Genomic DNA, 13,082 nt, shown 5'->3' with positions numbered 1-13,082 from the left:
GGAGGGGACATTTGAACTCTTCTTTCTTTAGTCACTCCCACAGCTCCCTCCTCAAGATGGCTATGTTCTTGGCAAGCATCCTGCGCTCTGACGATTGATGTCGAAAGGAAAACGCAAAGTATGTAATTCACTACGAAACAGTGCAATCGAAAAGCGTAATAGTGTTTTGTATTTTTAGAGTTTAGAGTTTTGTAACTTTTCTGTTTCTTTTCCAATTCAAAAGTGTTGCCAGAGTTTCTTCAAGACAGTTCATCGATAATTACCATTAGCCTATCATACATATTATTGCATGATTGTATATCATTATAGTCGGATACATGTAAATATAATTCATAATTCCACCTACGATATTATTATAATTTACACTATTTTGAAAGTGATAGTAAATTGTGTATAACTTTATTAGTATTAATAATTATCTCTATAGTTGTATTATAATATATCCTTCATATGATATGATAGCTGGTATGATATATCAGTTTATGGTTTTATTTTATTTTATTAATTCGGCCATTTGAAAAAACAAGCACACATAAAACTTGAAAAAGCCATACATGTGCATGAGTAAAATCATCGAGGATAACACACAATAAAGTCTGGGACTTATTTCCATTGAATTTCCGTTGAACAACTAGTCACTTGTTGACTTTTTATTTTGATGCCTTGCTTTGATGCCACTCAAGGTATGCCATGACAGAATGTCCTCTTTCCATAGCAGGGTGGAGGGGCAGTTCGGTTCTAAAACAGAACAGTTGTAGATCAAACAGGAATGAAGAATAGGGGGTGCTCTTACTACACTCGTCTCTCTTCACTGTCTTCAGATGTGCAAACACTTCATTCACATCTGTACCAAGTACCTAGTTTGTCAGAGCAGTCTCTTTCTTTATCTCCCTCCCTCTGGTACAGCTCAGCATGGTCTCCGTGACGATGACTTAACCCATGGAGAACTCACATTTCTACCCCCAGGTATGGAGACCAAGACTCCCATCAGAGTGGGAATCCTCGGTGGAACTTTACACACACATACTGTGATTCACACACTGCAACACTGACACACCAACCTCTACATCACACTCCACATGTAAAGTATAGCATACATGCCTACGTCTTCTGTACTGACCCAGACCTGTGGATGTAAAGGCATGGTACTACTCCATCATGATTTGACTGTTGTCTAAACACACAGCCTCATGGGACCACAGAGGGAGATGAAAAATAGAGATAATGTCTGCTGGCCTTCATTTGACTCAGCAGCACATAAAAGACGCACTAACAAACATGTTACGTAGGAGAAACAAAAGTTTATGACACTTGGCACGGGGGGACATGAGGGGTGTTGACCCGCCAGACACGGATTAGGGTTAGCACGGTAACATAGAGAAGCCGAGACTTCGTGTGCTGCTGAGAAGATGGTTCATCATATTGTCGCTGTTATTTACCTAGCAGAAGAAAAGCCAACTAAATAGCAAAACATTTTCTACCCATAATTCCTCCATAAATATATTGCTCTGAAACATTTAGGTTGTGCATTTAACAAGGAACGAATCTTCTCTAAAGGGATTTGAAAATGACTTTTTGAGAATTCTGCTCCATTTAACAAAAGTATCTCTCCAATTCTCCACCAGAGTGAATACAAAGCAAAAGTCTCATCAGATCAAACCCAGACCACTGATAAATGACCATTTACAAATTACCTGAATGATTGAAAAATGATTTATTCAAAAAGCTTTGCCCGGAATCCACGTTTTATTGCGTACAGGTAGAGTAAACCAGTTAAAGACATCAGGAAGCTGCTCCAGTGGCTTTTATGTGTATCTGGGCTTGTCAGTCTTGCACATACACTGAGTGCACAAAACATTAAGAACACCTTCCTAATATTTAGTGGCACCCCCTTTTGCCCACAGAACAGCCTTAATTAATCAGGACATGGACTCTACACGGTGTAGAAAGCGTTCCACAGGGATGCTGGCCCATGTTGACCCCAATGCTTACCACAGCTGTCGACAGCACCCCAATGCGTACCACAGCTGTCCAATTGGCTGGATGTCCTGTGCGTGCTTGACCATTCTTGATACGCACGGGAAACGTTTGAGTGTTAAAAACCCAGCAGCGTTGCAGTTCTTCACACAAACCGATGTGCCTGGCACCTACTACCATACCCCTTTCAAAGGCACTTAAATATTTTGTCTTGCCCATTCACCCTCTGAATGGCACACAATCCATGTCTCAATTGTCTCAAGGATTTAAAAACCTTCTTTAACATTTCTCCTCCACTTCATCTACACTGATTGAAGTGGATTTAACAAGTGACATCATAGCGTTCAGAGGGTACCTTGTCCTACTTCTCCCACACTTCCGAGAGTACCCTGTCCCACTTCTCCTACCGTTCAGAGGGTACCCTGTCCTACTTCTACCCTTCATAGGGTACCTTGTCCTACTTCTCCTACCCTTCAGAGAGTACCCTGTCCTACTTCTACTACCGTTCAGAGGGTACCCTGTCCTACTTCTCCTACTCTTCACAGGTTACCCTGTCCTACTTCTCCTACCCTTCCAGGGGAAGCCGTGACCCCCTTGCGTCCCATGATTGGCCTGCCTGCTGTGCCAGTGCTGCAAAGCTGGAAGCTGGAAATATCTACATCCTCCACCACCCTCTTGCTAAGAACCCAGCACATAAACTGTATTTACATTACTCCTCAATTATCTTTTTTGTTTTCGCTGTACCACTCTGATAAGGCCAAAATGAACAACATTAAGGTAACCACAGTAACATTACTGGTTAGCAGCAGTGAGAGACGGGAATGCTTAATCCGGTGATTGACATTTTTCTGTGTGAAACCCCTCTGTTGGCCTTTAAGAGGCCACAGTGTGTGCAACCAGCTGAAGGCCTCTTCTTTTTTACTCAAATCACCCAAGAAACCCGCAGTGAAATGCAGCAGTTTAAACACTGTGCCCAGATGCCCAAGCACCACAGCTAGTGTGTCAACAGACAGCTAGGACAGAGGATGAGAACATCTCTACATCTCCCCCCTCCCTTCTCACAGGCATGGGTCCAGTGCTTGGTAAAGATACCAACATGCTACAGGAAATACTGTTAGGATTACACTTTTTCCCAATTGTTTACACACTAAAATTGGAACTTGAAACGCAATCACCGAAACCTGAAACTCATGCATCAAATCCCTAAACCAAGTCTGCAAAACCGCAAGCACAATTCCTGCTTTATACTCAGTTTTCAATTCTATATCACACTTTTTGCAAAACACTACATACAGTTCTCTACATTAGGCACAACATTCAAAATCAAAATCTCTTTAGTCCCTTTGGAAAACAATGCCAAACTCTACACACCAATTGGCAACACCCACTCCTCACATGTGTAAACACTAGTTGCTGAATTGTTCACTTAGAAATCAGAGCTTTAGCACTATAAAAGGCCACAGATGAGCTCTCCTGTTTGAGGAAAATGGAAGTCAATGATGAAACAAGAGCTAGAGGTGAAGGAGTGAGAGGAAAAGGAGGATGAGGAAGGCAAGGAAGGACAGTTGTCTCAGATGAGATCAGGGCCACATTGGTTGACCATGTGCTCAACCATGGATTGAGTATGAGGGAGGCTGGACAGAGAGTTCAGCCCAACCTGAGCCACTACGTTGCATCTATGATCCATACATTCAGAAATGAGAACCAGTAAGTTACCTACCATCTACACTATGCTCTTTATGTATGTATACTGTAGTATACTGCAATCCAACATATCAGTAGGCCTAAGAAAATAGATTATTTTTGCTTACTGTAACAAATCATATCATATTTGTGGATCTTCTGCAGAACTGAGAGACAACTATAGTGGAAGACATTGGCTGTTCACACCAGAACAAGAGACCGTTATTGTGAACATGATAGTGGCAAAAAATACCATTAGACTACAATAAACCCAGAACCACATAATTGCAGACAACACAATATTCAATAACATTCACCAGGTGGGCTTGTCTACATTGGACCATGTATTACAGCACAACCGAATCCGGATGAAACAGGTCTACAGGGTGCCATTTGAGCGAAACTCAGAGAGGGTTAAAGAACAGCTACTATACTGTGAATTTACTATCATATCAGCACTGTATAGCCACATTACAGTACTGTAATCCAGTGTATTGTGCCCCACCATATTGACTGCTCTCGGTCTATGTCACATATTGTATTGTCTGTTTCAGAGACGTGGAGCTGGATGCCGCTGCAATTCAGCGCGTTTATATTTACATTGATGAGGCTGGCATCAACCTAGCCAAAAGAAGGGGACAGAACATTATTGGCCACCGTGACTGTCCCTGGACAGCGTGGAGGGAATATCACCACGTGCACAGCCGTTAGCCAGCAAGGTGTCCTCCATCACCATGCCAACCTTGATCCCTACAACACCTCCCTTCTCATCACATTCCTGGAGACACTACACGGCATCCTCATTCTAGCCGAGCAGAGGGGTGGACCAGAGCAGCTCAGGTATGCTGTCATCTGGGACAATGTGAGTTTCCACCGGGCTGCTCTGGTCCGCAACTGGTTCATCGACCTCCCACAATTTATTGTTCTTTGCCTCCCACCATATTCCCCATTCCTAAACCCAAATTATTATTTTTTTTCGGCATGGCGATGGAAGGTGTATGACCGCCATCCCCTCGCACACATGCCTCTTGTCCAGGCAATTGAGGACGCATATGGTGGAGTTGATATGGGGGCTTTCGGCGGCTGGATCCGTCACTCCAGAAGATTCTTTCCCCTCTGTTTAGCCAGGGAGAACATCGCTTGCGATGTAGATGAGGTGCTGTGAGCCAGACCAAAACAGGAGGCAGGATGGAGCCTAATGTATTTTTTCTTACATTTTGCATGTTTTTGTAGTTTTGTATTTAGTGTTTTAAAACAATAAGCCACTTTCATTTTTTATTTTTGTACAGAAAACCCATTCTTACTGAATGCTTTTCCTGGTTTTCTCCTTTTGGGTCTGGAAAGTGTTAGATACAAAACAAGTGTTCAAAAAAATACTGCATTTTGGAAATAAATTACGTTTTTGTTACTGTATGGCATTTGTCTCTGTTCATTTATGTATATTTCAGAGGTACACTTTAATGCAACAATCTTTTACAACTGGCTACAGTGTAACACTGAAAATGCAAAAGGCATAAACCTACTGATGGGATATTCATAGTGTTTTGTGTTGAGCACATCAGTGTGTTGGTTCGTAGACAGATCTATTCATGACGCGTCATTTTGATGCTAAAAAAACATTTTGGAAAGAGATGAAACAGTTTGATTGCAGTGTCTGCTTTTGCTCGAGATTTGTAAAGTTTTGCATTTTGTGTTTGTGGTTTTGTGTTTCGGGAAATTGGTCCAAAGATTCAGCAAACATGCGCAAACAATTGTGGAAAACTAATATAGTTTCTAGTCCTGAGAATAGGCTCACATGTTATGAGAGGCAGAACAGCCAGAGGGTTCTTTTCACCACAATGAATGGTGCCATGAAAAGAGGGCAAAGTCTAAACCTGTTACCGGTATACTGAATAATTGACATTGAACATTCAAACAATCTCCACAGGCTTGATGGTTGTATGATTTATGTCCACCAGAGGGCACTGTTCCGTGAGACCTGTAGGAAGAGATGTGGACAGAGGAAGAGGTTCACTTTCAGAATCAAACTTCAGATAGAATTGAGTCCTTACAGATTTCATTTGAGTGGGGATTATTCACATCCTAGACTGTATCTGGGGGTTCAAAGCCAAATGAGAAAAGTGACTCAAACATCCTCCCATCTGTGTCAGTTCGAGCACTGCTCTTCATTATCATGCAATCCACCATGGATCTGGAAATCTCCAGCGTTTCATAAAACTCAGGTAACAGGATGCCAACCATGACCTTGACTGAATGGGCCTTTGTCCAGGTGCCATGCTACACTGAGATGCACAGGGGGAGGGGGGGTTCACATTTACCTCAGCAGTATTTCAGAACACCCTCCTGCTCATACCCCTGCTCTGGAGTTTATTGGCGAGGGGGATCCTTCGAATCCTGGTTGCCATGGGTTTGTTTCCCTAGCGACTAAGGGGCGGGCACTGTGGAATCTCTGAACGGGAGGCACTGAGATGGTGACGGAGAAATGTAGCCAGAGGGGGAGGGAGGGGGTGAATGGGGGGGTAATGGGGTACACAGTGTGACTGAACCAAATGAGACTGGGTGAATATGGGCTGTATGCTCCACTGTTACGAATCCCTTTTGGCCCGACAGTCTAGGGGGGATGGTAATGAGACCCGTAACATAACTCATGCAAATTATTATTGTGACAAAGTAAAAATGTGAACGAAATAACCACAACAGAAATCTACCGTCAAACTCCAGGTTTATTTATAAACACACGGTAATGGGGGGAGCAGGAAAAGGGGCTGAGCTGGACCCAAGGAAAGAAACAATAAGTATAAAAAACACCCCTAAGCTAGACTAGCCTACTTTAACAACAGCTAACTAACTAACCAAAAATACAGTGGGTGGTCCGCCCAGTTCTAACTAGTGTTTTTAACAAAGTTCACCTACGGGTAGTGTATGCCCATGGGCGACTTGTCTTGGTTTCCCCCTTTTCCCACCAGCAACAAACAAACACCATAACCAAAAACAATACTCACAGGTGATGACAAAGTGCTATGAGGTGCTTAAACAAAAGAGAGGTTAAGACACAAAGCGAGAGTGAAACACAGAGACCTACAGACATGGCATTTACAGAGAGATTGAGCTCTAGAACAAACAAATGATGGGGTTTTTAAACCATGGGGAAGGAACTGTGATAGGTTAGGAAATAGGAGGAGGTGTGTCTTGATGATTGATTGTTGACTGATTGGGGAGTGATGATTTTCACCTGTGAGGGGAGAAGGAGAGAAAAGAAACACACACAGGATACACACACACACACAGGATAACTGTATCCGTAACACTCCCACCCTTAAAAGAGCAACCCTAGGGATATTACAGTATTTCTATGAATACTACATACTACAGACTACATTTCTAACATTAATGTCATGTTCCAACACATTTGTGCGAGTAGGAACGTCAAGAGACATGGAAAACTGTAGTAGCCTCACAATATCATTGGCCTGTTCATCCGTTAAATGAACCAGACCGGATTGGATAGACAGCAGCATTTCTGAGTTGGGCAATCTAACACACTGCTGCTGAGTATTGCGCAACTCCAAGCCATCAACATCATCAATATGACAGTCCACTATCATAGCAGTAGTAGCAGAGGAGACAGCAGTACCTTCCTCTGTTTTTTAACTATCTAACTGTGTGATGGGTCGGGTGTGGTAAGCTTTCAACATGTTAATGTGACACACACGAGATTGGCGTTGTCTATCAGGAGTTTGAAGCACATAGTCAGTTTCACTTATTTTCTTTTCAATTAAATAAGGACCCGAGAAACGAGCTGACAGTGAAGATCCTGGAACAGGTAATAACACCAGTACTTGGTCACCTGGCTGTAGTGGACAAGAAACAGCCTCTTTATCATAGTGTCTTTTCATGCTCCTCTGTGAGGAAGACAGAGCTTCCTTTGCGAGAGCACAAGCTTGGTGTAGGCGCTCACGAAAGCGACTAACGTAGTCCAACACATTCTCATCTCTGGTACACAACTCTTGGGACAAGAACTGTTCTTTAAGGACTTTCATTGGTCCTCTCACTGTGTGACCAAACACCAGTTCAGCCGGGCTGAAACCTAGGGACTCCTGCACAGTTTCACGAGCAGCAAACAAAACTAGAGGAACTCCCTCATCCCAATCTTTCTCAGATTCCAAACAATATTTACATAGCATAGACTTCAGTGTCTGATGCCATCTTTCAAGTGCACCCTGAGACTCTGGGTGATAGGCGCTTGACACACGGTGCGTAATTGACAAGGATTTTAACACCTGCCTGAAGAGTTTGGATAGGAAATTGGTACCTTGATCGCTTTGTACCACCCTAGGTAACCCGAATGTCGTGAAGAATTTTATTAAGGCTTTACTCACTACCGGGGCTGTAATCCTTCTCAGAGGAATGGCCTCGGGGTATCTTGTAGCCATACACATTATCGTTAACAAAAACTGGTTACCCGATTTTGTCTTCAGTAACGGGTCCGACACAATCAACCACCACATGCTCGAATGGTTCACCTATGACAGGTATGGGACAAAGAGGAGAGGGAGGAATAACCTGATTTGGTTTTCCTGTTATCTGACATGTGTGGCATGTCCGACAGAACTGAGCCACATCTTGTTTTAAACCTGGCCAAAAGAAATGTCGAAGGATCCGATCATAAGTTTTTGTGATTCCTAAATGACCAGACCACTGGTGATCATGAGCAAGGGATAACACATTTTGTCGAATGGCTGTAGGAATCACTATTTGGTAAACAGCATTCCAATCTCCATCCGCGTCAACATGGGATTTCCATTTACGCATGAGGAGATTACCATCAATGAAGTAAGCCACGTTCTTCTTCTTCACATCTTCCAATGAGACAACACTAGAAAAACATTTAGCAAGCTTGTTGTCAACCTTTTGGTTAGCAATCAGCTGCTCACGAGTGACTGGTAACTGTATTGCATCAGCAATAAGTTCAACGTTCTTTGATTCTTTACTGGGCTGTTTGTCAGAGGTGATCAGCTTCTCAGAGGTATCACACAATCCATCCTCTTGATCAACCTCTTTGAACAGAACAGTGTTCGACAAATCTATCTCATCACCCTCTTGTCGTGCCTGAGCACGAGTGACAGCACAAGCGGGGAACACATGTGGATAATTCTGTGCCAGCTCATTCGAGAGAGAGTGGTCACTTTTATCCAATACTTCCAATACGGGTACTACCTTTCCTCCGGCAATATCGTTACCCATTATAAAGGTCACACCTTTCACTGGCAACATAGGGCGTACCCCCACTCTGAATATTCCACTGATTAACTCAGAGTGTACTTTCACAAAGTGCAATGGCACTGGGACAAAACCCATTTCAATACCCTGCACTAACACACTGGAACCACAGTATGTATCGTCAGACAAGGGCAACACATCAGACAATATAAACGACTGCGCCGCACCAGTATCTCTAAGGATTTTAACCGGTCGTTGAGACGCTTCGTCATTCGTTAGGGACACAAACCCCTCGAAAATGAATGGTTCATAACTGCGGTCGGGGACTGAGACTTTCAAACTACAGTTACCCTGAGGCACCTGTTTTGTTGCAGACCTCACAACCGTACGAATTAGAGCAACACCTGTTGGTGGCTTGGCACGAAGAGGCATCCCTTGTTTGCGTTTAAGCAGGAAACAATCATTAATCATATGTCCTACTTTATGACAATAGAAACATGGACGCTCATTCTTCTGGCGTGCTTGACATACTACTGCTGGCCGACTAGGACTAAAGGTAGGAAACTCAGTGGCTCTACACTCAGTTTGAGCCGAAAACACAAACTCGTCTGCCAACACAGACGCTTCTGCCAGGGAGGATACTTTCTGTTCGTTTAGGTAAACTACAATGCGTTCGGGTAAGCAATTTTTAAACTCTTCGAACAAGATTAACTCCCGGAGAGAGTTGAAATCAGTTACCTTACTAGCAGCATGCCATTTATCAAACAGATTTCCCTTTTCTCTAGCAAATTCCACATAAGTCTTACTAGAAGACTTTCTATGAGACCTAAATCTCTGTCGGTATGCCTCAGGCACAAGCTCATAGGCACGAAGAACAGTAGCTTTGACCACTTCATAATTCAAACTGTCCTCCAGAGGTAGCGCTGACAAAACCTCTTGGGCTTTACCAGTTAATTTACACTGAAGTAATAGGCACCATTCCTCTTCAGGCCATTTCAATGCTACACGCTCAAATACACAAAAATAGGAGTCAACCTCTGACTCTCTGAACAAAGGTACTAAGGCAATCTGCCTACTAATGTCAAACGTGTTTGAGGACACAGCAGGTGAGGACGGCTCACAAACAGGCACAGTAGGACCGGAGGCTAGCTTCGCTGTCTCTGCCTCAAGTTCCATCTGGCGCATTTTGAACTCCAACTGCCTTTGTTCTCTGTCGGCCTCAATTTTACACATCTCCAAATGCCGTTGTTCTCGTTCTTTTTCTGCCTCTATTTTACACATCTCCAACTGGAGAGTCTCTCGCCTAATTTGGGCTCTCTTCCACCTCCAGTTGGAACTGTGCTAAACGGACATCCCTCCTGGCATCACCATTTGACATTGGGGAGAGTGGATCAAAACGGGACAATGTGGCTGGTGTTTTAGCCTCTCCCTCATTATCAGACACCAATGGGCTTACAGGAGCAGCAACATCCGCTACAGGGGTAGTAGGCTCAGGCAGCGGTAACACAAGCACCTACTCTTCCAACAATACATTTAATACTAGCCGTTTCACCCCCGCCTTAACTAAACTCTGCGGAATTGATACTGAATCATGGTCAGCCAAGGTCATTAAATCAACTCTACGACATTTGTCAAAAACCTCCCACGAAGGGTTATCCAAAAAATATTTCAAATCAAAAGTAGTCATTTTACACTACTTCACAAGTGCCAAAGAAAATAGCAAACACTAATGCTACTTCAGCTATGACGCTACAACAATCTACATGAGCGGCATGGGTGTCAGTTATGACAGATCTCGGACGAGGCTCCACTTATGTTACGAATCCCTTTTGGCCCGACAGTCTAGGGGGGATGGTAATGAGACCCGTAACATAACTCATGCAAATTGTTATTGTGACAAAGTAAAAATGTGAACGAAATAACCACGACAACAGAAATCTACCGTCAAACTCCAGGTTTATTTATAAACATACGGTAATGGGGGGAGCAGGAAAAGGGGCTGAGCTGGACCCAAGGAAAGAAACAATAAGTATAAAAAACACCCCTAAGCTAGACTAGCCTACTTTAACAACAGCTAACTAACTAACCAAAAATAGTGGGTGGTCCGCCCAGTTCTAACTAGTGTTTTTAACAAAGTTCACCTACGGGTAGTGTATGCCCATGGGCGACTTGTCTTGGTTTCCCCCTTTTCCCACCAGCAACAAACAAACACCATAACCAAAAACAATACTCACAGGTGATGACAAAGTGCTATGAGGTGCTTAAACAAAAGAGAGGTTAAGACACAAAGCGAGAGTGAAACACAGAGACCTACAGACATGGCATTTACAGAGAGACTGAGCTCTAGAACAAACAAATGATGGGGTTTTTAAACCATGGGGAAGGAACTGTGATAGGTTAGGAAATAGGAGGAGGTGTGTCTTCTGATTGATGATTGATTGTTGACTGATTGGGGAGTGATGATTTTCACCTGTGAGGGGAGAAGGAGAGAAAAGAAACACACACACAAGATACACACACACAGGATAACTGTATCCGTAACATCCACATACAGTAGAAAGGAAATAAGACATCCATGATAGTTTAGGCTGGGAAATGTAGGACTGCAGCATATGGGAGTTGATGGTGAACAAGAGGGTGGGAGTATCACAGAGAGCAAAGTGGAAAGTCTCTTGGGGCTCAGCCATTGGAGTGAGGAGCCAAGGGGGCTATAGGGAGAGGTCTGCGTAGCTGGAGTGCACAGGGACCATCACAGCACCAGAGGAGGGAGTGCATGCCTGGGATTCCAGTCTCAAGGTCTACAGTTTGTTTGACTGGATCAGGATAGTCCTGTGCCAACACACAGTGGAGGGGGGCGAAAGTAGCCGTTACTGCTCATTACCATTCAAACGCAAATGACTGAATTGTGTTTGCAATTCAGAAGAGAAACTTTAAAACTATGTGATTCCCCCTACGAGTTCACTGGTTACTACAGACAGGACATGGTTGTCTCAAATTGCATCGTTTTCTGGAGCCAAGACATATGAGTCTGAAAATAAGGACTGAGGTGGTTAGTGGACAGGTGTGGGGAGGCTATGGTGTTGATATGGATGTATGTAACCACACACATTTTTTTCTACGGGTAGATTTAATTTCTCTCCTGCACTACATCTCTCCATCCTTCATAAAGAATGGGGGAGTTTGCACTCAGCCCCCATATAGGAGAGTTCTGAACTTCATGTTCACTACATGTTCTAAGCACTTCTGATTCAGCCATCCCTCACTAGACCATCTCTCCCTGACGCATCAAACCTCTGTGGCACAGGCAATGGTACTCGTTTGAAATCGTCACAGGTAATGTTAAAGTATCTCCTAGAAGGGTGAAACGTTACTTTAAAACCCCTACCGACATGTTAAGAGTAGCCCCTGTTTCCAGTGTACATTCATGCCAAGGTTTGCAACGCAACATGCCCATTACAAATGACTGACTTTTTAAAAATGTGTGTTCCGGCTATAAACATCCACTCATGCCATAAAAATGGAAGAGATAAAACAAGCTCCCTTACATCCTATAATTTTCTCTGTGTGGCTGAAAGAGACACTTCTGAGTATATAGGTGGTCCATCACTGGGTGCCTAGGGCTGTAATCCCCCCCAGGCCTATAAAGCGGATCTTTAGCTATGCAGTGACATTAACAAGAAAAATACCACACTTAATTACATGTTCAAGTCTGAGAGCAAAACCTGCACACTGCAAAAGGCCAAATTATAGCAAGAAAAACAGAGGGTGGAAAATCCATCACTGGCAAAATCTGAAATGATGGGCCTGCTTGTATAAACCAAACAGAAGCAAGCTCACGTCCCTGAAACAGACTGTAGTCAGGACACAGAGGCAGCCAGCTTGACCACAGTCCTGGTCATGGGGAGAACAGCTACAGCATACTGGAAATACTGCACATCATATACTGTAGGTGAAAACTAAATGAGGAATGAGACCATGGGTGGTTATTTATAGATATCGGTAGGCTACAATACAGGTGATTATTAATAGATGTGTAACGAATTCTAGCTAGGTGGCTAACGTTAGCTAGACTAGGGGTTAAGTTAAGAAGTTATGTTAAAGAGTTAAGGTTAGCTAAAAGGGTTGAGGTTAGGGTCAGCTAACATGCTAAGTAGTTGAAAACTTGTTAATTAACTAAAATGCCAAAGTTGTCCATGATGAGA

The sequence above is a fragment of the Oncorhynchus masou genome, chromosome 2 (genome assembly GCF_036934945.1).
Source record: "Oncorhynchus masou masou isolate Uvic2021 chromosome 2, UVic_Omas_1.1, whole genome shotgun sequence".
NCBI classification, from domain to species: domain Eukaryota; kingdom Metazoa; phylum Chordata; class Actinopteri; order Salmoniformes; family Salmonidae; genus Oncorhynchus; species Oncorhynchus masou.
The sequence above is the reverse complement of the archived record's forward strand: the minus strand, read 5'-3'. Positions refer to the sequence as shown.